This window comes from Ochlerotatus camptorhynchus, unplaced genomic scaffold (assembly GCF_037179485.1).
Source record: "Ochlerotatus camptorhynchus isolate MF236.1 unplaced genomic scaffold, CSIRO-AGI_Acam_v1.1 ptg000438l, whole genome shotgun sequence".
Classification (NCBI taxonomy): domain Eukaryota; kingdom Metazoa; phylum Arthropoda; class Insecta; order Diptera; family Culicidae; genus Ochlerotatus; species Ochlerotatus camptorhynchus.
The window spans coordinates 143,166-171,150 of record NW_027040924.1 but is presented as its reverse complement, the minus strand read 5'-3'; the positions used below and the strand labels follow the sequence as shown (position 1 = coordinate 171,150).

The 27,985-nt window shown below is 37.4% G+C and overlaps 1 protein-coding gene across 4 annotated transcripts in view; it reads right to left on the bottom strand.

The window, feature by feature from the left end:
• LOC135711766 (pseudouridylate synthase RPUSD2-like) overlaps positions 1–27,985 on the bottom strand; it is a 594,258-nt gene that overhangs the window by 433,067 nt on the left and 133,206 nt on the right. The gene's annotated exons all lie outside the window — the stretch shown is intronic.

The window sequence follows — 27,985 nt, the reverse complement described above, 5'->3', positions numbered from 1 at the left end:
GTCCGTAGAGTTCACACTGGGTGATTTTATTGGGACACACAATTTGGTTCTAGTCTATGGTAAAGGGAAAACCTTAGGGGGAATCAAATAAAGCGGAAACGAAAAAAGTTGTATTTCGCATCGCGTTGCGGTTTGATGAACTTGACGGATGTTCTATGAACATATCAAAAGTTCTATGAACACCTCGGAAGTTCTATGAACACCTAAAAAGTTAAACGAAGCTCTAGGTACTGCTCGGAAGTTTTATTAAATTCTCAGAAGTTCCATGAACATATCCGAAGTTCTATAAGAGTTTTGGATTTCTATGATTTCTATGGTCACCTCGGAAGTCCTATAAACATCTCGACAGTTCTGTGAACGCCTCGAAAGTTATATGAACTATTCAGAAGCTCTATGTACTGCTCGGAAGTTTTATTAAATTCTCGGAAGTTCTAGAAACTGCTAGGAAGCTCAATGACCATCTCGAAAGTTCTATGAGAGTTTTGGATTTCTATGATTTCTATGATCATCTCAAAAGTCCTATAAACATCTCGACAGTTCTGTGAACGCCTCGGAAGTTCTATAAACTGTTCAGAAGCTCTATTAACTGCTCGAAAATTCTATGAATATCTCAGAAGTGCTATCAACTGCTAGGAAACTCAATGAACTTCTCGGAAGTTCTATGAGAGTTTTGGATTTCTATGATTTCTATGATCATCTCGGAAGTCCTATTAACATCTCGACAGTTCTGTGAACGCCTCGAAAGTTATATGAACTGTTCAGAAGCTCTTTGAACTGCTCGGAAGTTCTAGTTATGATTATCTCAGAAGTTCTATGAACTGCTAGGAAGCTCAATGAACATCTCGGAAGTTCTATGAACTGTTTAGAAGCTCTATGAACTGCTCGGAAGTTCTATTAAATTCATGGAAGTTCTATGAACCGCTGGGAAGTTCTATGTACTGATGGGATGTTCTATGATCATCTCCGAAGGTCCATGCTCATCTCGGAAGTTCTATGAGAATTTTTGAAGTTCTATAAACTTGTCGAATGTTCTAAGAAATGCTCGGAAATTCTACGATGATCTCGGAACTTCTATGAACATCTCGGAAGTTCTATGAACGCCTCGGATGTTCTATGAACTGTTCAGAAGCTCTATGAACTAGTGCTGCACCGAATATTCGGCCGCCATAGTATTCTGTCGATTACTTTGACCGAATATCAAGCTTTGAGCTAACAAGATTTCACTAAATTTCACATGTAAACACCGAATACCAGGCCAAATATCACATTTCGATGCAGCTCTACTATGAACTGTTCATAAGTTCTATGAAATTCTAGGAAATTCTATAAACTGCTCAGAAGCTCAATGAATATCTCGGAAATTCTATAAACTGCTCAGAAGCTTAATGAATATTTCAGAAGTTCCATGAAAAGTTCTATAAACTTCTCGGAAGTTGTATGAACTGCTTGGAAGATGTATGGACTGATCGGAAGTTCTATGAAGATCGCAGAAGTTCCATGCACATCTCGGAAGTTCTATGAACATCTAGGAAGTTCAGTGAACTACTCAGAATATCTATGAACATCTCTGGAGCGAACATCTAGAAAATTCTATAATTTTCTATAAAATCCTGTAAACTGAACGAAAGATCTATGAACTGGTGAAGGGGGTACTGAAAAGAAATGAATACACAGAAAACGGAAAATAAACGAGTGATCCTTAATGGTATTGGAGTTCTGTGAGCTTGTCGCAAGTTCTATGAATAGGTCGGATGTTCAGTGAATCTGTCGAAAATTCTGTAAATTTGTAGTTCTATGAACTTGAAGGTCAGTGAAATTGTAGCAAGAGAAGTGAACTTTGCTTAAGTTTTATGAACTTGTCAGTAAATCTTTACACTCGTAGGACATTCTGTGAGCTTGTCGAACTGTTAGTGAACCTGTTGGAAGAACTCAAGTAACGGCTATCAGATATTTTTTTTAACGACCAGAAGCTCCCCTTTTCCTATTCTTCGACAATGTACCCCTCTAACCTCGGGTAAGCAGCGAGTATTCGGCCCAACTCCTACTAGACATAGAATTAAGTGAATTTTGTTACAAACAAAGAACAGTGAATTATCGGCTCCGTAAAGCTAACGCGATTGAGCCTTACAAATAAACGAACTAGTTAAAAAAAAATTTACCAGAACATATTCCAAAGACCGTCAGTTGATCAAAGATTTCCAACAAGATATTTAGATATTTTTTTAAAGGCTTGAGGATGGTCAGATATTGTTCTGAAGATCTTCAACAGTTCAAGTTACGTCTTTCTGATATTTTTTTTAAAAAGAAATCAGGTTTACCAATAATTATTCCAAAGACCTTTAGATGATCAGAGATTGATATTTTTTCAAGACTTCAGGATGATCAGATATTGTTCTGAAGATCTTTAAGCGTCCATTAATTCAAGTCACGTTTCTCAGATATTATCTTAAGATATCAGGTCGACCAGGAAATATTTCAAAGACCTTCAGTTGATAAAAGATCTCCATTAAGTCCATATAATATTTTATCAAGACGTCAGGTTGCTTCGTACTATTGCTTCTTATGCAGTGGGACAGCCCATTTGGCTGGTTTTCCAAACTTTTCCAGAACAAAATTGTTTATATAGTACTATGAATTAGGGGTGCTACCTATTCCAATGAAAAACTCAGTTTTGACAAAAATACAAATGGGTATCATAATGGATATCTCCAATTCCTTTCCAATCATCGGGAGAAGCTTTGAAACATCTTTTTGTAAACCTACATGTAAATGTTTGAAGTCGTCCTTCCTGTTGAAAAAGCAGTTGAAGACCTGTTAGAGCTACCAAACACGATCAAGATTGGTGAATGCTTGAATCCTTCGACAAACTAATCGACATTGACTGCAATCAATTTGCGAAGCCTTACGCTAGCTAGCTATCATCGTTGAAACAAAATATTCCATCCTTTTTTTATGAACTACCCTGCCTCAAATCAAACCCACACAATTTATCAAATGCTCGCTCCATCCTCCATCACAACGAATATGAATCGGAAATATTGACCTTTCACTTGACTTCCAATCCATTCACAACCGATTTCCCAGTATTCGCACACATCGAGCTGACTATGAGTGAACGCACTGCTGACTGACTCACTGACGTTCTGCTTGCCAATCCGGAATCCATCATTCGATCCGAGCTTATGAAACGTGATTGACTAAACTCTTCAGCCCGACAAACACTGCTCGGCGAGAAAAGGGTGGATTTTTGAAGAGGGTAAATTTTAATCTCCTTAGTAAACAACTTTTCTCGCCCGCACGAACCCTCCCCCCTCCGTGAAGGGTTCCGCAAAATCGTCATTCGTCAGCCAGTTCTATTCATGATGATCGGTTGGTTTTCGATCGGCGCCGCCTATGGAATGCTTTGTTGCCTTTTTCGGGAGATGGCCGTCCGAAAACAAAAGAAAATTTTGGGTTGGCGAAAGGAAACCAAAATGAATTGCTAAGTTCGATCATAAGCCAAAACATTGAATGTTAATATAATAATTCTTCGAACGGAGCACCACCATCGAGCGGAAAACCCATGATAGGTTATGATATTCTAATTTTATCAATCATGACGGTGGGAAAGGAGAACCCGCTGCAATGAGGATAATGGGAGATGAACGTTGTACATTAAGGAGTTCTTTGGAGGGAAGATGGGCAGTGAGGGATTAAGGCTGATTGTGGAAATAAATAGGCAAGATTTTAAAAGACATACACATACATTCAGAGACCAAGACATCGCACCTTTCCCTAACTAGGGAGTATTTCAGCAAATCCACATTCTTCCACCATACACATCCATCTCCGTACACCTATTGATATGGATCATCTATCTCGATAAAGAACCCATGAAATAGACATAGCTCTATCAGACACCAAGCTGAAACACCGCCATCGCCTCATGAGCGGCGCACTTCCTTGCAACAGAGCATAGAAGCAAAAACCGAACGCCCCGTCGTAAGACAAATGTTCGATTATTTTTAGCACAAGCCACTCATAGCGCGTCGTCGTCGTCGTGGCCCCCGGGTACCCCGAGGGAATGCCTTTACACCACACCGACCGCACAGCATCTTCGGCTGGCCCCACAAGAGAAAAAAAAAACACGAACTCACATCAGCCGGTGATTAATAGCATAATTTATTCTCGAAATAATAAAGTTGATCTCAGTTGGACAAACGGTCGGTCGCCGACCGACGATCGACGGTCCACATGTGTGATCCGAAAGCGAAGTCAAGGAAGTGTCTAACTGCACCGAGATTGAGATTCCTCGCCCAGTTCGCGAGCAGACACAAAGCCAAACCGAAACGTGGAAAGGCAGCAGCAATGCGTCGTAAATCGACCGTTCTGAGTGACAATCGTCGGCAGTTGGTGGCGCATCGAAATCGAATTTTTCTGTGGCACGACTTTCACTGAATAATGTATTCCGCTTAGGAAAAGGTTTGACGTCGGGGCGAGATTACCTCACAACCGACCGAACCGGACCGGCGGCGAATGCCGGTTAAATCGTCGTAATAAAGCACGGCACGGAAGCAACTGCTAACAATGCCCAAATAAACCTGATTTCAAGATTTACTGGCATCGTGTTTATCGCCGTAGTCGTCGCCGGTTGCCATCAAACTGCACGCTGCTGCGGTGTTCTTATGCTCGAATCCATTAACTTAAGAATAGACTCACGAGACGGGACGTGTTGTCATGGGTTGAGTTTTGCTTTTGCAGCAGCCCAGCTCCCAGCGATCAAGCCATGTTTAGAAAGTGTGTGTGTGTGTGTGTTTATGTTGTGGAAAATAATCTTTTCGGGGCGGCCTATTAGGGCAGCTGTCGATGATGAAATTCCACCACTTTGAAGAGACAATAAAAACTTACTTTACGGTTGACAGGCATGACAGCGCTCAACCGAATGGAACAGCTGTATGTTTGGGATGTGATTGTGGCAATTCTCGGTACAATTTGGACACTCACCTGGAAAGAAAAAGAAGAAGGAAAATGAAATCAGTTTTTTTGATTTTATAAATTTGTTAAAGGTGAACATAAAATCGAAGATAACATATCAAGAAGACTAGTAAAAATCACGATTTCTTTAACAATCGCAACGAGGCAGATACAGTTTCGCCATCTACGGATTTGAATGAACTAGGTAGGGGGAATAGGGTCTTTCGGGCTTATTTTTTAATGTGATGCTTCTACCACAGACAAACAGACATAACACTCATAAGCTGGTTATCGAACAAGCATTTAACGATCAATTCCCTTGCGTTTGACGTTTACACACTATCGCCATCTGTTCAGCATACTACCCACCATAGTATACTCAACAGATGGTGGTAATGCTTAGCGACGATGTTTTACAATGAGAGATATTCAATGTGATATGTCTGCTTGTCTGTGCTTCTACCTTTGCTCAAACGCAGCGATACTACATTTGTCACTTAGATTACGGTAGATTTTCTAGTCTTCCGACTATGCTGTCTTCTATAAAATACTACATAAAGTAAACTCTTCATTAGACTGATGCACAATTTGAAATGTTCGCTCCAAAGTGCTCAAACGGTTCCAAATAGAGTCCTAATTAGCCTCCCAAAATTTAAACTCATTTGGAAAGAAACTGACCTGGCACAAACCATTTGAAGTTTATATGGAAATTACTATGGGGAACCTAAACTTTTTGATCACTGTCTTCTAGCCTTTTTCCATATTGCACTGTTAACAAGTTCTATCGCTATTCTAATGGGAAATTTTCTCAGCTACAACTTTGCAGAAGATCGTTTTTCAGCCCAGCGTCAAACTAAATGTTTATGAATTGATTAAGAGAATCTTATGACATTATTAAGCAGCTGCATTGTGGGCAACACTGTATTCTGCAGTGTGACATAGTAGCCATGATTTTTGTGACCTATTCAACGCCCCAGAAACACCAATGTTGCCTGCTGAACAGTTGATTGAGTATACTCAGACATCAGTGACTAAAATCATTAATAACTTATGTTCCTTACATCGAAAAGTGGTCTTGAACAAAGTTGTAGCTGAGAAAATTTTCATCAAGCACAGCTATCATTGTGTGAAGCAGCAGAGTGAACTGGTGAATTTTGAAATAGATATGAACCAAAATTTTGGTTTTCCAATAGTAATTTCTATATAAACTTCAAATGGTTTGTGCCAAGTAAGATTCTTACTAAATAAGTTCAAATTTTGGAAGGCTAATCAGGATCCAATTTGGAACCGTTTGAACACTGTGGAGCGAAAATTTCAAATTTTGCATCAGTCTACTCTCCGTAACTCGTGAAAGGAACAACGAGTTATAGAATTATCGACTTATAGAATTAAACTTTTTTTTTCGTGACTTAATTTAAGAATAATCCCGAATCATTCCACCATAAAATCTGTTCCTTTTTATCCATATAAATTCGAAAAATGGTTCAAGAATCCATTTATGGAAGTTCTGAGTAGTCAATTCTAAATATTAGGTCAATATGAACAACAACACTGCCATAGGACTGTCAATTCCTTAATTGTAATGTGTCGTATGGAAGATTCTGGTACATGATAGGTTTTGGTCATTTGCCTCAATGTCACCCAAAATATGCTAGATGTGTATGCAGTTCAATATAATCACAAATGATTTCATATCAATGAGATTAGATCTACCGCACAGGCGCTGCTTCAAGACTTTTTTTTCTTTGATCACTTCTCTGGAAATATGTGGCACTATCACCCTGATTTTGAAGACATTTTAAATCCCGCCAATTTGAAGCTAGCCAGGACGATCCCGCTTAAATACACGTGGCTTAAGCACCACTCCGCAAGGGAGACCACACGTCCAATTTTAATTTGCCCGGATGAGACTCTCCTAAGGGCGATTCCATTAATTCTTAGAAAGGATTCACGGATCGTTCCAAACAGCATCCAACGAAACGACCAAACGGAAATTCCCTATTTTCCCATGAATTCACACTCAAGAAAGTCACTCCGAGAAACGATAGAGCCCACGTTTACCCTAAAACCGAAGACTACAAATCAAGAAGACTGGCAGCTCTTCCATTTTCTCATATGAACTCTATGTGACAGGTACAATCGCGTCATCTGCCGCTCAAAGGTGAATGTTTCGAACGAATTTGATAGCAAAGATTTCATCCTCAGAAGAAGGGTTTGCGAATTTGCTCATTTTTCTATGCGTTGCTTCCACCTTCACTCAAGCGCAGCGCCATTGTATCTGTCGCTTGGATTCTGGCAAAGTTGCCAGTCTTCTTGATTTTTTGTCTTCGCTAAAACTCTAAAAGAGAGAACTTCTCATCATTGACCAGTCCCGTCACCTGCCGCTAGAAGTTTTGTGATGACTGGGGACTGAGGGTAGTCAGTGAATTTCCATTTTAAAATATCGGGTTTTTTTTCCTGATTTTCCTGGTCAATAATTCAAAAAAATTCCCGTGGCGGCAATTTTTTTTTTTGCGTCTATTTTGCAATTTCACAAACCAAAATATTCAGGTTTTTGTGAATGCACGTAGCTGAAACCAATGCTTGTTATTTGCCGCGGAGAAGAAAGTAATGTCTCTAATTTACAGATCTATCAACCTCCTAAATCTTGAGTTTTATTTTCTTAAAATTACTGTGTTATATGAAAAAGGACTCTGAAAGGAAATACCTTAATGTGTCCATCAATTTATTTGGAATTCGTTTAATTTTTTTTAAATCTATCCGATTAAGCACAATTTGCTTCACAACATGATTTGAACTGCTTCAAACATATCGTCGGTACATGAGCCAGTCGGCGATCATCTCTTTTTGCCAGTGAAGGCGGGGGAATACCCCTCACCATCCCTCTTCAACGGGGGAGTTTGGTAAAGAGAGATGATCAAACGGATTCCTGTTCCTTCCTCTATATGCAATTTTCACACTGCCGTACTCTAACGGAACTATCAATTCTAAACTTTCATCCCCTCATCTATCGTATAAAAAATTAACCCTATAGTCTGTTATTTGAAATTAGCATCTTCAATTATTTAAAATTAGATATTTTTTAAAGATTCTATAAACAACGCAGGACTATTAATTTTCGGAGTACCAAGGCTGCAAACTGCGTGTCGATATTATGAGAAAGGTAGCTTCTCGGTAACAGGACATCCATGCTGTGTTACAGCATCGAAGCGCAGTTTTCACCCTTGGTATTGTGAGAGTTAAGTTTGTCAATCCACTGCAATATTCACTGGGTTCAATTAAATTTGATTCTGTATAAACGTGTTCATACAGATTTATTTATACATTATTAATAGTTCTCTAAAATCTCGCTATTAAGCCAATTTTAAGGTTCTAAAATACACATACATTGGAGCCACCATAAGTGGAATCATGAACCACAGTAGAATCAGAAGATTTTCGGACATAAATTCTTACTTTAAAGTACTATTTTTTTTAACTTTTGTTATGAAAGTTGTGAAAATGATTGCAAGACATAAATTTCGAAATATTGGAAATTGTTTTAAATCTCAGATCACAAAAAATCCCAGAGCCCCGGACTTTCGAAAAATTATATGAATTCAGTATCTTCAAAATTTAAAAAAAATACAAGAACCCTTAAGTGCTATGAAATCTTAGCCATCTGATTTATTATTAATTAACAATGTTAAAAAGTCCAGCATTTAGAATTTTTCAACTAATTTTCCATCGTTGGGATGTTCATAGAGGATCTCAAATCTCTTGATTTAAATCTTATCTGAAGTCTCAGAATCTTATTTTTTTCCAAGTCCGATTCATATCGGAGCCTTTCACAGGATTTCTTTAGAATTTGTTCAAGAATTTTTTTAAATAATCTTGAAAATCCATCGTGGGACTCCTAATTTCTATGGTAATAACCTCGTACATTTCTTCAAAACACTAAATAATGTGAAACGCGATCTGGAGTTTATGCAACTCATATATGTTTTCTTTAAGAATATTAACCATAGATTGTAAGTTTGATTAACCTTGTGTTTAGTTTGTCTTTTGTGTGTGTGTGTGTGTTTTTTTTTGCATATTTGTTTCTGTAATAATTGTATAATTACAGAGTTGATATAACGTCCATATGATTGAGTACATGTTTTAGAAACATTGAAATTTTTGAATCATAAATCATATTCCAAATCTCCTTTTCCCTCTCCTGATCCAGACAATTGTCGTCCACTTACCTCGAGAAGACCGCGAGTAATCGGTCAAATCCTTTAATTTTAGATTTAAGACATTGATAATGTATAAAAAAATGATAACTTGGCTCTGTAAAGTTAATTCGATTGAGCCTGCACAAATAAAGAGATACAAAAAATAATAATGTGGAGAAAACCCTTGAAATTCACTCTGCATAATTACCTCAAAATTCTCCTCAGGATTCTTCTGAATCTTTTGGAATTTTCCTCAACATTTTCTTAATATTCCTACACAACTTCGATGAAATTATTCCATTTGAAATCAGCTTAGGAAATCCTCAAATATACTTCAGAATTCCCATGGAATTCCACTTTTAGTATCCATGAAATTCTCACAGGAATTGCATTGGAATACTCCATGGAATTCCTTTCAGGCCCTTATAAGAATTCCCTTGGGATTCTTCTCATAATTCCTTAGCAATAAAGGGTGGAACGGTCAAAATTTGGTCAATCATGATTAAGTGCACACTGATTATGTTGTTGTATGAATGATCAAACTTTATTTCTTTTTGGAGTTCAATGACTTCAACATACAGGAATAATTATTTGATTAGGCTTCCGATTTTCCAAATGCAAACTGTCGGGCTTTACGATTCACACCTTCCATCCGATTTTGTACCGCTGTTCATCAACCTTAAATATTTGATCCTAAACGTCAAATTGCTTTGACCTGTTTCTCATTTCCAACTGTTTTCTGAGTTGTCTTGAGGTTACAATTAACGATTGCCTATTTTTTTTTCAATTGGGTGCAGCTCCTCCAAACTCGTTGGAGGGTTTTTGTCATTGGGTATGACTTGCACGTCCAACAGTATACCGTTCCTGAGCCCTTTTCCCGTAGTGACAGGAAACGAGGCCAAAACAGCACGAAACAACTGTGTTTCTTAAAAAATACAATAATCGTTTTTGTAAACATTTTTTTTTTCATAAATATCATAGTTGTCAATGACAATTTTCACGAAAACTTAACTTTTCTGCCAACAGGTGAAAATCGCCTGTCACACCAAGTATTTTTTTTCGGTAACTTTGACAACTTTTTCTGCTTAAACTTATCTTGAACCTTTCCTTTTCCGGTAGCCGTGTAAAATCTTGACCTGGGAGCTGCTTGAAATCCGCATTGGCGTACATTATAAACGCAATCAAATTTCTGACGCAATCAATCTGCGTGGGAATAATTTGGATTTCCCTCATGCGCCAGCAAAATTTTAATACGCTGTTCCTCTTGCTTTGACGTCATTTTGACAACTGAATGGAAAATGGCAAAAACAAAGTAGTGGCAACATTCCGTACGCACAGACCTACCAAATGAGGGGTTTTAATGTTTTTTAAATGCACGATTTAAAAAATATCGAAAAATTTGAGTCGACCAATTTTTGACCGTTCCACACTTTAAACCATAAATTTAATTTGGATGTATCTAATTATTCTTGTAATTCTCCTGAAATGGCAGTCAGAACTCCGTTGGAATTATCTTCAGAAGCCTTTTTAAATTCACCTGTAACAATTATTACACAGTGTTCACTCGGCTGTCGACAAAAGAAGACCACTCGCGATGTGTGCCACGCGATCGTCTGTTTTCTCGACAGCAACCATTGTGTGGTCCTCCTCATTTGTTCTTCATCAGCAGTTCTTTCGGTCGATGCGTCGTCGACTTTGGAAAGCAACCGTTCCGTGATGAGTGTGTGAGTGCTGACCACGTTTTGCGTCCATTGCTGCAATGGAAGCGCTCGTTGGCGTAACTGCCATACAATGAAACCACTGGAAGCGGCTCCAGTTCTGATGGAGGAGGCTTTTTGGATAGCGGGAGCTAAAGTGTTTATTGTGTTGTACCTTTTGACTATAGTTTTAAGATGTATTGTATAGTGACCAAGAATCCTTGGCTCTGTAAAGTTAATTCGTTTGAGCCTTATCAAATAAATTAATAAACAACAACAATTATTACAATTCCTATTCAATATTCCTAGACATGCATTAACTCTTCTAATCGTCTCTGGTAGCCTTATGCTTCGTTTTCTAGTTGAATTTCTCCTCAGAACATTTTCTTAGTAATAATGCTTAAGTAAGATTAAAAATTATCTTCTCACTTTGGAGTTCTACTTAGCATTAATTTAAAAAGCTCCTCTCGTATGAATTTTTCTGATAACTCCCTTGGAAATCTCCAGAACATTTACAAGAAATCTAAATGTCCTCAGAATTGCCTTTGAATTATTCACAAAAATACAAGTGAGATTTAGGGAAAATAGCTGGAGGTTGCAAGACGGAGCCAGACAATGTTTTAAGACTTCGCAGTCAGTGCTAAGAGGAATCATAACAATTTTGGAATGAATATAAGATTTCCATAATTCTGAAACTGTTGCACTTATTTTGATTTACATTTTTTTAACTGAGATTTGCGATTTATTAAAATTTCCTTCATTCTGGATTTATTTGGCTCCGATGAAAAAATTGTTTATAAAGGATTTGGAAATTGGAAGAATTTGTAGGATTCATTCAATTTTAAAAATATGATGCCGAACATATTTGTGAAATTTTGTGGAGAGTAACTAAAGTGATAATTTCAAAGAAATGCGTCCAAGGATTCTTAAAATATTCTGGCGGCAAATTTAAAGAGTTCGAAAATTCCAAGAATGTTGAGATTGATTCCAAGCTATTTCTTGAGAGATGAGTAAGTTCATAATTGAATTCGTAGATAATTCATGGAGAATCCTTTGATGATTTTGATGAGCAGGGAATGCTCATTAGAGTGATGTAAACTTTGAAATTTTCGCTCCACAATACTTAAACGATTCCAAATCTAAACCTGACTAACCTCTCAAAATTTGAACCCATTTGGTGAGAAACTGAGATGGCACAAACCATCTGAAGTTTGTATGTGAATTACTATGGTAAAACCCAAGATTTTTGTTCATGTCTATCTAAAAATTCACCAAATCGGTCTGCTTCAAAAGCTTTCAACTGTACTTGTAGGAAATTTTCCCAGCTACAACTTTGCTGAAAACCGCTTTTTGATTAAATGCATGGATCGAAAGTTATCAATGGTTCAATGCGCTGATGTTTTATGATCATGCTCAATCAACTGCTCAGCAGGCAACATTGGTGTTTCTGGGGCGTTGAATAGGACACAAAAATCATAGCTACTATGTCACACTGCAAAATACAGTGTTGCCTACAGAGCAGCTGCTTGATCATGTCATAAGTTTACCAATATCTCAAATAATTAATAAGTTTTTCCTGTCTCGTTTTACATAGAAACGATCTTCAGCAAAGTTGTAGCTGAGAAAATTTTCTATAAGAATGGCTATCGAACTGCCCAAGTAACAATTCAAGCTGAATTGTAAGAACAGAAGTTGATTATTAGTTGATTTAAGGTGTACGAAGCTGATTAACACAAAGCTGAATATATAGTTGATTAGTAGTGCATGAAGCTAATTGCATCCCCATAATTCAACCTCAGTAAGTTAGCTGATCTAAAGACTGATCAAGACTTATTTAAGCTTAATGCTACTCCATAAACTAGCAATGCGCTTCAAATATTTTGATAGCCTGATAGAATAATATGAATTTATTCCACAATATTGTTAAATGTCGTCAGTGTCACTTGGTGCATTTCCGACATTTTAGTTATTCTAAATTCACTGCCTACCTTTCTAATCCCAAGCAGCACCAGCAGTAGGGACAATATGGAGGAGATTTTTAAGAATAGCTCCACCTAGAAGTGGACTGCCACGACGTCGGAAGTATTAACATTTGTTTTTCTGTGTTTTGTCTGTTCACCACTTTATATTGCACTTAATTTTCATACCGCATTTCAAAAATATAATTCAATTATAGCACTAAAATAGCATCGAAATACATCGCGCACTTGTGTCCACATTGTGTTAACTGCACTTGAAATGAGAGGAATGTTTTACTGTCACAATTTATTGTTTAAAATTCTGCATAGCTGTATAATACTCTTCCGGTTGCTTTTATTCAACTTAATTTTGACGCGCTTCAAGTTAATGATCATACCTTTCCCCACAAATATGCTTATGTGGTCGAGTGGGTATAGTTGACGCCTGTGAATCAGCGACTGCCGGTTCGAATCCCGAAATTAAAGGTAATTTTTAGACATATAATAACAATATAAATATGTAAATCCAATTAGTCGGCAACATTCGAAAGCAGTCTCATAAAAGGTATAAGATATGAAGCGGTCCTCCACATTTTTTTTTTATAAAGCAAGAAGGCTGAACAAGGGTAGGAAAAGACTGTTGGTTAGTGCCTTGAAAAGCTTATAATTTATATTCCTGTTAAGCTTTGGGCTGATTAAAATCACCAGATTTAGATGTTTAAAAGCTGAACAAAGGCTAAAGTGGTATATGTACAACAATTATTCAAACTAAGACTGAATTAAAATCGTTGAAAGAACACTTGTTAAGCATCAATTTGTTACCTGGGTGTTTCGCAGCTCAATATCGAAAAAGACAAGAAGGCAATGTCCAAAAAAAAATGAGATTTCCCATAGTAATGTACATGTAAACTTCAAATGGCTTGTGCGAAGTCTGTTTCTAACCAAATGAGTTGTAACTATGGGAGGCTAATCAGGACCCGATTTGAAACCATTTAAGCACTGTGGAGCGAAAAAGTCAAATTTTGCATCAGTCTATTGCTCATGTTGAGCAGAACATCAGGTTAATTTTAGTGAGTATCCTAAGAAATTCTGAAGAAAATTTGATAAAAATTATAAATATATAACCAATATTACCATTAACGTTGACCACCAGTTGACCAATATTAAGGAATACTGAGGAAGATTCAAAAGAAAGCATCAAGGGTATTAAAAAAACGTTCGGAATGAACGGTATTCTGAGGTTAATTCCAATAATATATGGAAAATAATGTATATGAAATTCATATAAAAATTTCAAGTTAACTAACATGACAATTCCAAGCGATTGCTGAGGAGAATTCAAAGAATGGTATGAGAAGAATTTCTGGTAAACTAAGCAAAATCCCAAGCAAAATTCTAAGTTAAATCTGGGATTAATATAATGGGAATTCTGAAAAAAATCAGGGTTATGTTGATTAAAAATCATAAAAAAGAACATGTTTTATTTTAAGCAAATACTAGCTTTGTTTCATTAATTGATTTAGAAACTATGACCTAACAATTTTACCGCATATTGATTTTTTCCGATTCTCCCGTCGAATTTCAGGGTTTTTATCAGTTTTCCCAGTTACTTTTCAAATCCACTTTTGTTTCCTGGGTATCCCGATTTTCCTGATGTCATTCTAAATCTCAATCCAAAATCTTCATTTATTTTTTGCATCTTAATTCTTTGGCCTAACGCTCAAGCTTTTAGCATGAAATGTTCATAGTTGAAGATGCTAATTTCAAATAACAGACTAAAGTTGTAATTTTTATACGATAGATGAGGAGATGAAGTATAGAATTGATAGTTCCCGTTAGAGTACGGCCGTGTGAAAATTGCATGTAGAGAGTAGAAAGCGAGCTAGACAACTTTAGGAAGGTACAAATCGGTTTGATCATCTCTCTTTACCAAACTCCCCCGTTGGAGAGGGATGGTGAGGGGTATTCCCTCCCGCCACCACTGGCAAAAAGAGATTATCGTCGACTCGCTCATGTACCGACGATGTGTTTGAAACAGTTCTATCGATTTTTACCGCACTTATGGGAGCATACCATCAATTACTGTCATTGGTCGAAAAGTACAGTAGCAGCACCTACCTAACCCGTGTCCATCGAGATCGTCAAGTCAACGATGACAGGAGCACATACCGTGGTAAAGGTAACAATTTCCAAACCTACGACTGGATGCCTTCCTTCAGATAAAACTTGAGTGCGGTAAAAATCAACAGAACTGTTTCAAACACATCGTCGGTACATGAGCGAGTCGGCGATCATCTCTTTTTGCCAGTGTATCTAATTATTCCGCTAACAACTCTATTTCATCACTTTTTAATGATAAGGCAATAACAGGGTTTTAAGATAAGTATTTGGTTCTGAATTCATAACAATTAAAAGGAAGAAACTGAAAGCTGATGCCTACTTTATACTCCATTTAACACCCTATGACCTTTACAGACCTCAAATGTTCCATCGTCAGTAAGTTTCCGCGTTCTGACTAATCCTCATAATATCTACATGGTAAATCCTCAGCAATGCCGGGACCTCTGTTTGGATTTTCATACTGATCCCCACGTCAACTTCAGAGCACTAATCCAACAATCGCGGATCAGTACACAAAAGTGAACAACTGCTACCCTACGTCAGTTTGTAGCTGCAAAGACCTTCCAAGCCGACAACGACGACGGTCAAGTATGTTTCAAGCGGGAATCCTACTTCTAGGGGTGGTTCAAACATGACGTCCACTAGATTTTCGTTTTTTCCCACACCTATTACACGTAATGTCACAAATGTCGTAGAACCCCCTCCTCAAGAGTGGACGTCATATTTGAGTCGCCCCCAACCTACTCTACACGTGATGGCACAAATGGCACGCACCACTATACCATTGCCCCCGGCAATTGATATTCCGATCGCAGGGACTGATTATTTTTGTCATCTACAGCTGCGCATCTCGTACCAAAAAAAAAAAAAAAAGAATCCTCAGTCAATCCTCTTGTGCGACGTCGAGGCAGGTCGCCCGAGCCGTATGTGAGCGTGTGAACGGGAGCAAAAACGGCGGGACGGATACCGGCTAATCTGCGTGCTTATGCCGGCATGAAATCCAAACCAGAATAAACTTCACATTTTCTCGTATTTCGCTTTCAAATTTTTCCTCGACTTTTTTTGTCTGGCTGTCTGTCGGTTGGTCGCGCTCAAACATGGGATTGGCAGACGCTGCTGCTGTCGGGATAAAAATAGGTCCGCGACGACGACATCGGCAACAACTGCGACGTCTCTTCTATTGTGTCGGAACGGGCTAGAATCCGTGGTACTCGCTAGCCCTAGACCGGTCGGATTAGATGAGGGAAGGCAAACATCGGTTGTGAATTCTGAACCATTCTGAGGAAAGATGTGGTCGTAATTATCACACAACTCACAGCCAAAGGTAACGGGGAAAGGGAACGACACCAAGCGTCACATCAAATCATTTCAGCTGAGTGAGTTCCTGGCGCAACGTTTGCGCCAAGATTATCGTCATCATCATCATCGTCAGTGCCGGGGCCCAGGGTGGCAATGGGTGGTGAATATCGAGCATCAGCTACACTAGCTGTTGTAAGACTTTGTGTGAGTGTGCTTTTTTTTTTTCGAGCGGCACGGATGGCTGACTGCACTATGGTGTGGGATGCGAGTATGTAATGGATACATCTAGGTATCTCTCGCTGAGCCGAGAGTCACGGATCGCGCGCAGCATCAGCAGTCAACCAACCAACCAACCAGCTAGCCAACGTGAGTGATAGCGAAAGAGCAGTGTGGCTGTTGAAATCGAGTCATCTTGATTCTAGTAGCCGCGCTGCTGCAGTGTGGCTATTACATGAAACGCCCTACGCACACGTCAGGTGCAAGAAGCGTTTCCATATCTCGGAGTGGTTACCTAATGGTGGAAACTGAATTCACAGCCGATTCAAGTTGCAAAATAATCGTATTGATATTCAATCTTTTGCAACAAGTAGATGCTTGCTGTGGCTGACTATTTACAACCTTACTGTTTCACTGACCTGTACCTGGTGAGCTTCGGTGTAAGATCTGTACCATCGAATCCTAGTCTTGACTACTTACAAAGTAGGGTGACAAGTTTTTACAGTTATCAAAGTGACATATATCAGTTCTTCTTCTTCTTCTTCTTCTTCTTCGCATTTCAAGCTTATTGCATATCGCATATTAGCTTATTGCGTGCTCTCAACTTAGTGTTCTAGATGCACTTCCACAGTTATTAATTGAGAGCTTTCGATGCCTGTACCATTTTTGCATTGGTATAATTGCGTGGCAAGTCCAATCATACTTCTATGCCCAGGGAAGTCGAGAAATTTTCCAACCCGAAATATTCCTAGACCGGACCGGGAATTGAACCCAGCCACCTCCAGCATGGTCTTGCTTTGTAGCTACGCCTTTACCGACTGAGCTAAGGGAGGCCCCATATCTTAGTCCTAGCTACCCCTTTTATGTCTTGTTGATAATGAATAAGGTTGGATTCCATCGACGATGATCATGAAACAAATGAGTAAGTCTTCTATGTGATTCCTCATCTTCTAATCGTTGATCTCTAGTATGAAATTTGATTAAGACTAGAAGTTCTGAGATAAGAAACTAGAGACTAGAGACTAGAAGTTCTGAGATAAGAAACTTGTAATGCGACGAAGAAGAAATAACATTCTAGGGTCATTCGTGACTTGTCCGGGGATGGGAATTGAACTCGTGACTTTGGCATGAGAGGTATGCAGCACTGCTCCGGGGCCGTTCACAGATCCAATACCAATTAATATTCCATATAAGGCCTGTGAATAATTTGAGGAGAGCTGTAATGAGAGTTCCAATAGCATTCCCAGAAGAGCTTTGATGCTGTTGAATTCTGAGGATAGTTGCCAAATAATTCTGGAGAGAAATCCACGGAAATTTTAAGGATAATTCTCAATGGATTCTGAAGAGAATTCCGACAGGAATGCTTTCGGAGAAAATTTTCTACTGCTTTGAGAGTTGAATTCCAAATGAATTGTCAAATAAATAATTCTGGAGAAAAATCCATGAACAATTTCAGGATAGTTCCAAGTAAATTTTAAAGAGAATTCCGACAGGAATACCACGGGAAAATAATTTTTGGGTTATAATTTCCAACAAATTGTGAGAAAAGTTTCAAAGAAATTTGGAGGTTAATTCTAAACGCTTTCGGAGGAGATTTTCTAGAAAATTGAGAGTATAATTCTAAGTAAATTTTCAGAAAAATTCAGAGAAGAACTCCAAAATAATTCTGAACAGAATTTTAAGACACTTCAGAGGTGAATTGCATGGGAATTCCAAGGAGAATTAATGTTTTATGTGGAATCATGAAAGGAAGCTTCGGCAAATTCTTTGAAGAATCATGAAAAATTCGAAGATAATGTTTGGTGGACTTGAGCATTTTTGGAAGTGTTCTGCAGGCTTTTGGGATTGTTATAAAGAAAATTACATAGGAATATCATAGACAAAATCTCTTGTTTATTTTAAGGAGAATTATAAAAAGAACTTGGTAAAGAGGAATGATTCTAAGAAAATTCTTGAGAAGATTACATAGAAATCCTGTAACGAGTTCTGAGCGAATTATGAAGGTTGCTTAAACATAGAGAAATGTAACAAGATTTTGGATGCAGAACACAATCCAGGAAAAATTCTACGTATTAATGACCCATTTAACCCAACTTAATCGCATTTGGTAATATGGTTAATTCAAATGCATATAAGGGGGAGGGGGGAAAATTCCAAAATTCCGGGAATAAACGGCATTTGCTGGTCAATATAATCCATTAATGAGAATTTAGGTTGAGCAATGTGATTATCTAGCATGCTAACATTAAATGAGAAAACATAATCCAAACATTTAAATGTATTTTAGCGAATGAATGTATAAAATTTTGTTGGTCGATTTATATACGTATTGATTACGTGGAACATTTCAGAGAACTTCAGTATAGTTTCATTAATTTAGGGAAAATTACAGGAATTTAAAAGAAGCTCTGAGAAATTCAGTAGACTCCAGAATAAATCGGGATGTTTAGAGCTCTATAGATTAATTCCACAAACTTCAGGGATGTTCCCAGAACTTTGAGGAATATCCGAAACACTCAGGAACTACAGGAAAGTTCAGAACTTTGAAGAAGTTTAAATATCTTTAAGAGTATGTTGCGAGAACAACAGTGCAGTTCCGTGAATTTCCGGAAAATGTCGTGAATTTAGCTCAAGACCAGAAAATTTCGCGACAGTTTCATTAATTTCAAGAAAATTTCAGAAACTCTACAAGAACTTCAAAAACCTGAGAAAACTACAGGTAAAGGGTTTAAAGATCATTAAGACAGTCCAGAGTGCTTTGGGAAAGTTCCGAGAACTTCAGTGCAGTTCCATAAATATCCGAAAAATTGAGGAAACTTGAGAGAAGTTTCAAAAACTTCAGAAAAATTTGGAGAACTTCAGGTCCGTTCGATTAACTTCGGAAAAAATGCAGGAGATTTACAGATGTTACAAGAACAAAGCCAAAAATATTCTATGAAGTTGGGAGTGTCACAATCTTCATGAAAATTGCGGGAACTTTAATGAAGTCCTGTGAACTTGTGGACAAATCTTTAAACTATATGCTGGCTCCATCAACAGTAGACAAATTGCCTGCAAGGCTTTCAAGATTTTTTTTTTATATTTTTATTAAGGAGACTTTCAGCACTGGGCTGGTTCGTCTTCTAGTTATCAAAATGTACTGAGAATTTCATGGAAACTCCACGAGTTTAGAGCAAGTTCCGAAAACTTAAGAGCAGTTCCAAAAACTTCAAGAATGTCTAGAACAACATGGAAATTTGAAAATCTTTATGGGTAGTTTCGATAGGTTCAGGGCAGTTCGATGGATTTCAGGAAAATTCCGAGAATTTCAGAGAATATTAAAGAGCTTCAGGGCAGGACCATTAACTTCAGGAATATTGCACGAACTGTACTGAAACTGCTGAAACTGCAATTGAGTTTTAACTTCATACGAGAAGTTACGTACCTTCGCACAGTTCTGAGAATTCAGACCAGTTCCATGATCATCAGAAACTTCAGGGAAATTTCGAGTAGTTTTTTTAGAGCAGATCGATAAAATTCAGGATACGATAGTCTAGAGAACAGCAGGACAGAACTAAGGGGCTGTTCATAGACTACGTAGGTCGACTTTGAGAGGTTTCAAACTCCTCCTCCCCCTGCGCAGACAATCATCTATACACATTTTTTAAGGTTTGTATGGACCGTAGACACTCGCCAACCTCCTCCCCACCTAAAGTGTCTACGTAGTTTATGAGCAGCCCCTAAAGAGAATTGTCGGAACCTTCACAACAGTTCCGAGAAATTCACGGAACTGCAAAAAAACATGGAGAATAGAGTAAGTTAAGTTTGCATGCCGGATCACAACCCCCTGCTGCCCACGGCTCTTCGACCTGTACTGAGGACCCCAATAAATGTGCCAAATTTGAATGAATTTGGTTACGATCGGGAGAACTTGAAATGTTGTATGGGAAACGGAACAAAAGTCTTCAGTTGTCTGTCAAAAATTTAAAATTTGCTCAATTTTGACCAAACCTGAGACTTAGATGCAGAACAACTTTGTCGATTCAACTCCTGTGCAAATCGTTACTAACCTTTTATTTTAGGCGAAGTGATCCGAGTGTACCTATAAGCTCATATATACATTAGGGTGGGTCAAGTTTATATGGTGGATCACAACCCTGTGCTCCCCACTGCTCTTTCGATGTCCCCAACAACTGTGGAAAATTTGAGCGAATATGGTTATGATCTGGATTTTAAATGTTGTATGGGAAAATGTTTGGAAAATTACACGAACCTATTCATTTCCTATACAAAAAAAATTGCTCGATTTTAACCATACCTCGAATTCAGATTCAGAATACTATGCAGAACAACTTTGAGCAAGACCACTAATCGTTTTAACTTCTGAGAAAACAATTATTATTATTATTTTACTAAAGGCCTACTGCTAAGCACCTACCTACAGGCGGTTTATGAGCTGTTGGTATCAGTGAAGCATATGGTCAATGTAAAAGTTTAATAACTTTTTAAATAGAAGTCGAATCAATTTGTAGTCTTGGACAAAGTTGTTCTGCATAGTATTCCGAATCGGTCGAGATATGGTTAAAATTAAGCAATTTTTGACAAGCAAACGAATAGCTTCGTATCATTTTCCATACATTTGCCCATATAAAACTTAAAATCCACCCGCCAATCCAGATCATATCAAACTTTGCTCACATTTTGCACAGTTGTTGGAGACCTCAATGCGCATCGAAAGTATGCGCAGTGAGTATGTGTAGTGCAGTATAAATATAATAACTGTTTGCACATAAGTCGAATGGATTTGAGATCTTCGACAAAGTTGTTTGGCATAGTTTTCCCAATCTAAGACTAAGTTTTGGTCAAAATTTTAGGTTTGTTTACAAACAAATGAATTCTTGTATTCCAATTCCCTTAAATTTTCTAATACAAACTATAGAGTTCTCCCGCAAATCCATATTATAACCAACCTTGCTCAAATTTAGCACAGATGTTGGGGAGCTCAATACAGACCAGCAGTGCGGAGCCGGGGGTTGTAAAGTTGACCCACCCTAGTGGGTAAGTTTAGAGATGTTTGGGCAGTTTAATTAATTTCAGAACAGTAGGGAGAACTCCATGGAAGTTTCAAGAACTTCAGGGTAATCCACAAAAATAAAATTAGGAACTTGAAAGATGTTTCGAGGGATTGTAAGAAAATTTCTGTGCAATTTAAGTCGGTTCCTTCAGCTACAGGGCTTGCTGAAACTTTTAAGAAGTTTTTGGCACTTCAGGGATATCCAGAGAAGTTCAGAAAGATCGAGAAAAGTTCAGAAAACTGGAGGAAAAATTTTTGGAAACTTTAAATAAATTCCAAGAACCTCAGATAAGCTCAGCCTAGAAATCTTAAGGACAAACAAAATAGCGTCATACTTTCTAGCAAATTTTAAAGATTTTTAGGATGAATTCAGGTTAGCACAATGCATGCTTGGCATACACAGTTTTGCTCACGAACTGCTCATTTGCTAATAACTTTGCACAGAGTTGACGAAACATAGTTCTCTTTAAAGCAGTCGATAGAATAGAGTTTAAGATTTTTATAGGTATGTAAAAAAAGGAGATTTTAATTATAGTATTAAACTGGGGCCTCCCTTAGCTCAGTCGGTAGAGGCGCAGCTACAAAATAAGACCATGCTGGAGGTGGCTGGGTTCGATTCCCGGTTCGGTCTAGGAATTTTTCTCGACTTCCCTGAGCATAGAGTATGATTGTACCTGCCACACAATTATACTAATGCAAAATTGGTACAGGCATCGAAAGCTGTCAATTAATAACTGTGGAAGTGCATCTAGAACACTAAGTTGAGAGCACGCAATAAGCTAATATGCGATATGCAATAAGCTTGAAATGCGAAGAAGAAGAAGAAGAATAAACTGTAATTGATTTTGTGTTGCAAGAATGAAGTGAGAAATGCTCGCTGCACATCTCGGACTTAAACTGTAAACATTCATTGGTGTTGATTCAAATGATAAGATTTACCTACTCTTTGCATGTCTACAGTAAACTATGATCCTAATCTAACAATTGCTTTAAAGAAAACTAAATTTCAACAACTGAGTGAAAAGTTATTAACAAATGAGCAGTTGCTGTGTACAACTGTGCATGCCAAGCATGGCACAATGAAAGTTAGCAAAATTTTGAGAAGCATGAAGAAGTACCAGAAATTCCAGGGAAGTCCAGAGAACTTCAGGAAATTTTACAAAATTTTAGACAGATTTTGGGAACTTTGCATAAGTCCAGTGGTTTTCAGAGAAGTTTGAAGATGTATAGGACAGTTCCATTAACTTCAGTAGTACCAAGAACTTCAGGAAAATTACGTTAACTTAAGTTCAGGGTAACTTCGAGAACATAAGATAATATCAAACAATCTCAGGGTAGATCTTTTTTCTTCAAGGAAATTGCCCGCATTTTACGGACGTTCCAAAAATTTCTGGGAATTCCCGAAACATTCAGCAACATTCAGTTTCATTATTTACGGAGATGTTCCAAAGATCAGAGAACTTCAGAGTAGTTCCATTAATGAATTGCACGAACATTCAAGTCGTTCCGAGAGATTATGGAATATTCCGTAAATTTTCGGAATGTTCCAAAAATTTCAGGAAATTTGTGGTTTACGTTCCACATTCGATCCGTTTGCGTTGCGTTGACGTAAATTTGACAGTAGATTAGACGAGGTAGTAGAGCTTCAGATCCAGATTTAATGTGGGTGGGCTTTATGGAAATTTAGGGACCTTCAGGAGAGTTTAGATATTTTAAGGGAAGATTCATGACTTTCAAGTGAGTATCGAAAGCTTCAGGAAAATTTCGGGATCTTCAGGGTGGATCAAAGGACTTTAAAGTGGTTCATTTAAGTTCAGGAAAATAGTAGGAATTTTTTAACAGCTTTGATAAATTCAAGAAAGTCTAGAGAACATTATTGAAGTTCAGAAATCCTTTGGGCAGTTGCAATCACTTCAGGTAAGCACCGAAAACATTAGCTGAGAAACTGAATAGCTAATATTTGATTGGTATTTTTAAGTTTTATGGCGAGCTGATACCTGACAATTTTTTAAAAGTCCCTTTTTTTAATTTACGTATCATGTAAATTATTCAAAGGGTACTAGGCCGAGCGCTGTAGGTCCAAATCGGTGATTGGACCGAATGTTATGTAGTGATAGATTGGACATACTCACTTGATTATTTTGGCTGAATTTCGGCAATATTTGCCGAGATTTGCACAGCCGAGCTCTCGGCAAACATATTTCGACAAGAGATCTCAACATAAAGTAAAGTTTGGTTGCTAAGTCTCGGAAAATGATTTGCTGAATCTCAGCAAACAAACGTAATGTTTGCTGAGATCTCAGTAAAATTTAATGCCGAGCACTTGGCTGTGCACATCTCGGCGAAAAATTGAGCTGCCGAAAACAAAACTAAGTATGTAGAAATTCTATAACAAAAGGGATCTTTGAAATAACATATGAGAACTCGGTCCATAGATTCCCATACACCATAATTGGAACTCACCATAATAGGAACATGTAAGCCATAATTAATAGTGACAAGTGAATCAGTTAGCAATTTTCCGATATTTTCCCGTTTTCCCAGAATTTTCAATTAAGCATACAACCGAAAGCCGAAGGGATCACTAGGTTAATTTGGATTGCCATAGCTCTTTAGCTAGGGGGTGCCTAGCGTGTCTGGTCCCCTCCAGAATAATCTAGGTCACCTCCAGTATTTTTTAAGTATGATATAATTTAAATTGTCGGTATTAGAGTCCCAAAAAAAAAAAATCTGGAGAGAGCCTGGATCATTCTGGCGGACGCCAGGTACCCTAGGCACCACCATTAGCTAAACCAATATTAAATGGGTCATTGCTAAGACAGCAGCATTTTTCTTGCATCTTGAATTTCAAAGACTTACGTTCGAAGACTTCAAAATTAGTCTTTGTTTTAATTTGAAAAACACAAACTTTTAACAGGTTTTTATTGGAATGATTTCAAGCATTTCCCTTAGAATCCCTTAAAGATTTACTACAAAGTTTTGTTAAGATTTAATCTGAAATACATTCTAACATCACCGGACCTCACTTTGCTCAGTCGGTAAAGGGGCATGGGAATTTTTCGGGTTGGAAATTTATCGACTTCCCTGGGCATAGAGTATGATTGTACTTGCCACACAATTATACTAACACAAAAATGGTACAGGCATCGAAAGCTCTCAATCAATAACTGTGGAAGTGCATCTAGAACACTTAGTTGAGATAAATCAAAAAGCTAATATGCGATAAGCATTAAACCTTTAAATGTGAAGCAGAAGAAGAAGAAGAAAAATATTCTAACATATCCTCAAAAATCCTAGGAAACAAATATATAAAATTATCTAAATAACTCTTCATAGTGACTGTATTCTGAAAATCTAGTCCAGTCCAAAGGTCTTGACATGATTTCAAAGTCCAAAGTCCTATTTTTTTTAAGAGAGGACGAAGTATCTGATTTACCGTTCTGCCATCGAAATTCACGGGTTTTTACCGGTGACTTCTATTTCCCCACTTTTTCCGATTTCCCGGTTAACTGGGTACTCCATTGGGACAAAACATTCAAATTTACATACTCATTTTTTTATATTGCCGATTGCAGTACATCTGTTCATCTAAGATTAAAAATAAAATCATTAGTCTTGGATTTAAACCAAAAACTTTGAAAAATTGCTAAGAGAGCAAAATGAGTTTTGAGGAGAATTTCGTTCTTCCACAATTCTTTCTCTTGCTCTGAAGATAGTTCAAAATGAATTATGAGGAAAATTGCTTAGATATTTGACTAGAAGTTCCTGGTAATTTTGAAAAGCATTTCAGGAGAACTATAAGGAAAACTAAAGGTGAATTACAAGGTAGTTCTAAAGAGACTATTATTGATATCATGCGCAGAATTCGTGGCAATTCTAAAGAAACTGTGAAGCAGTTAATTTCAGGAAGCATTACAAGGTAATTTGGAGGAAAATTCTAAGTGACGGCAAACTTAATGGTGATATATAGCGTTCAGAATAGTAAGGGCCTAATGATGATTGATTTGCTTCATCGATTTTCTATTTCGATAAAAAACTCGGTTGGTCGGTGTCTCGGTGCGTTTTATGTTGCTTTTGCTAGCTAATGCAGTCCTTTATAGTATTGTATTGGAAAAATGTCATTCACTTGGTTCACTTAACTGTAGTAATATTGGCAAAAAGAAAATCGATGAAGAGAATCGATCATCACAGTTAAACCCTTATGATTCTGAACGGAAGATATGTTTCATCTAGCAAATCTCTTAAATGTTAATCAATGAATCAATCTAGCAATGAAAGAGAATTCTGAAGAGAGCTCAGAAGGAATATCCATAATAATTCCTAGAGAATCTAATACTGAATATAATTAAAGAAATTCTGTTCAAAATTTCAAGCGAAGAGAATTCATAAGAATTGATGAAATTTTAAGAGATTTCCGAGAGGGCTTCAAAGAAAGCCCTCAGAGGGAATTTTTTGGAAATCAAATAAAAATCTCAGTAACGTTCCAGAATATTCTGAACATCAAGAATCATTCGGAGATTGGAAAAGTTGTCAACAAATTACGTGTCTAAGATTTAGAAACTGCATTGGATTCTTATATGCATAGTTTTAGGAAATAATCACGAACTTGGGCTTGACAAGTTATCAAAACTCTGGGATATTGCAATTTTTTTTACTTTAGACCTAATTTTTGGAAAAATTTATTTAGAATTCAATTAATATATGTCCATCTAAAAAATACATTTTAAGGATTCTATTAAAATTCCCGGTTCTACCGGTTCACTGGCCTAGCAATGGGCGATTTAGGATCGAAACACAAAAGAACGATTCTTTTGGTTCGACAAAAATCGACTGGATCGATCCTTCTCATTCGATTTTTGTATCGATCAAAAAAAAATTTGAGTGCGTTTGCATTTGCAATTTTTGCTGTTTTTTTTGTCTTCACCTTTGTACATCACTTGCATTGAACATGTACGTTGAGCTGGTGGATACATTTGCTATTACAATGCTCCTTGATCCCCGTTTCAAGACACTGTACCTGGAGGCTTCAGCTCAGGCTCGGGTAGTTAAAATTGTGTCTGAGCAGTTCTAAACTGAGGCAAATATACTTAAGAATTTCATAAGGCTCGACTTATGAACGACACATATGAATTTCATAAGTGCGACTTATGAAAGATTTTCGTCTAACATAAGGTAGCTCTTATACACCTTTAGCCATTCCATTAACCTAAGCGTCGACAGACGAGTGGTCCAGACATAGGACCTGTAACATTTACTTCTTATGTCATATATCAGGTTCATCAGTCCTCTGCTATGCTTCAGAACTGTCATCGGCAGAATTACAACATTTCTTGCATCAGCCTGTTTTCTCACGTTCTGTCGATTCTTTTCAAGCATGGAAGAAAATTCGTAGTGAATATTGCCCCATTGCTAGAGACTATTTATCAAGAATGGTGGCAAGTGTTCCATCAGAGAGGCTATTCTCTAAAACTAGTGGAACCACACAGAATCGATATCGGCTCAATGCAAAACGCATGGCTCAATTAGCTTTCTTGAGATCCCTCTCGGATGAGTTTTGGGATATATGAATTAAGTATTTTCTGTAATTACCTGCTTTTACACTCCGACCATCTAATCGTTTTGTTTCATATGTTAATCTTTCGTTTTTTGAATCGGTCATTTAATACCAATAAAACGAATATTATAACCTGTTGCATCATTCACCTAATCAATTATCCTGAGCAAAAACTTTCACGTGTCAAATGAAATCAAAATATGTATGTTGAACTCACAACTTTTACTGCGTACGTACTACACAATTTATTTCTAAATGATATCAATCATCACACTAAATGACTATTATAATTAAATTTCATAACAAGATAGCTTATGTAACGTAATATTAACGTAGGAATGATCGTGGTGTTAATCTGCACATACTTTCCTATGATCCGTTATAGTTGAAACATTTTTCTGCCATTTTGAAAAATGAATCGATTCAAAAAGATCGATTCAAAATGATTGATTAAATCGGTGAATCGATTATTTAAAAAAAAATCGATTCACTAAGATCGATTATTGCCTGGCCACCATGAGATCGGTGCAACAGCAAAATACATTTCAAATAACCAAAATCATCTAAAAAAAACACCATAACGATCAAGAGTTGTCACCTAGCGTATTCATCAATAATATTTTCCTCTTACAAAACCTCTCATCAAATATCACTCATAACAAGTCCAATTAATCAAAAACTGAAGAGGATTTAATTCATTAGGCTCCATAACAGCAAACACCCTCTCCCCAATAGGAAGCAATAAAGCAATCAAGCTACCAAACGCGACAGAAAACCGTTGTCATCTGGCATAAAACCGATTTAAATTAAACGGATCATCACTTGCCATCCGGCAAAAATCCGACATGTGCCCCACAAGTGCCATTAGTGCGGCCTAACCGCAATCAGCGCTCTCACCTGCACAAGGCGAAAGTGCCAAAAAAAAAAAATAGCAAACA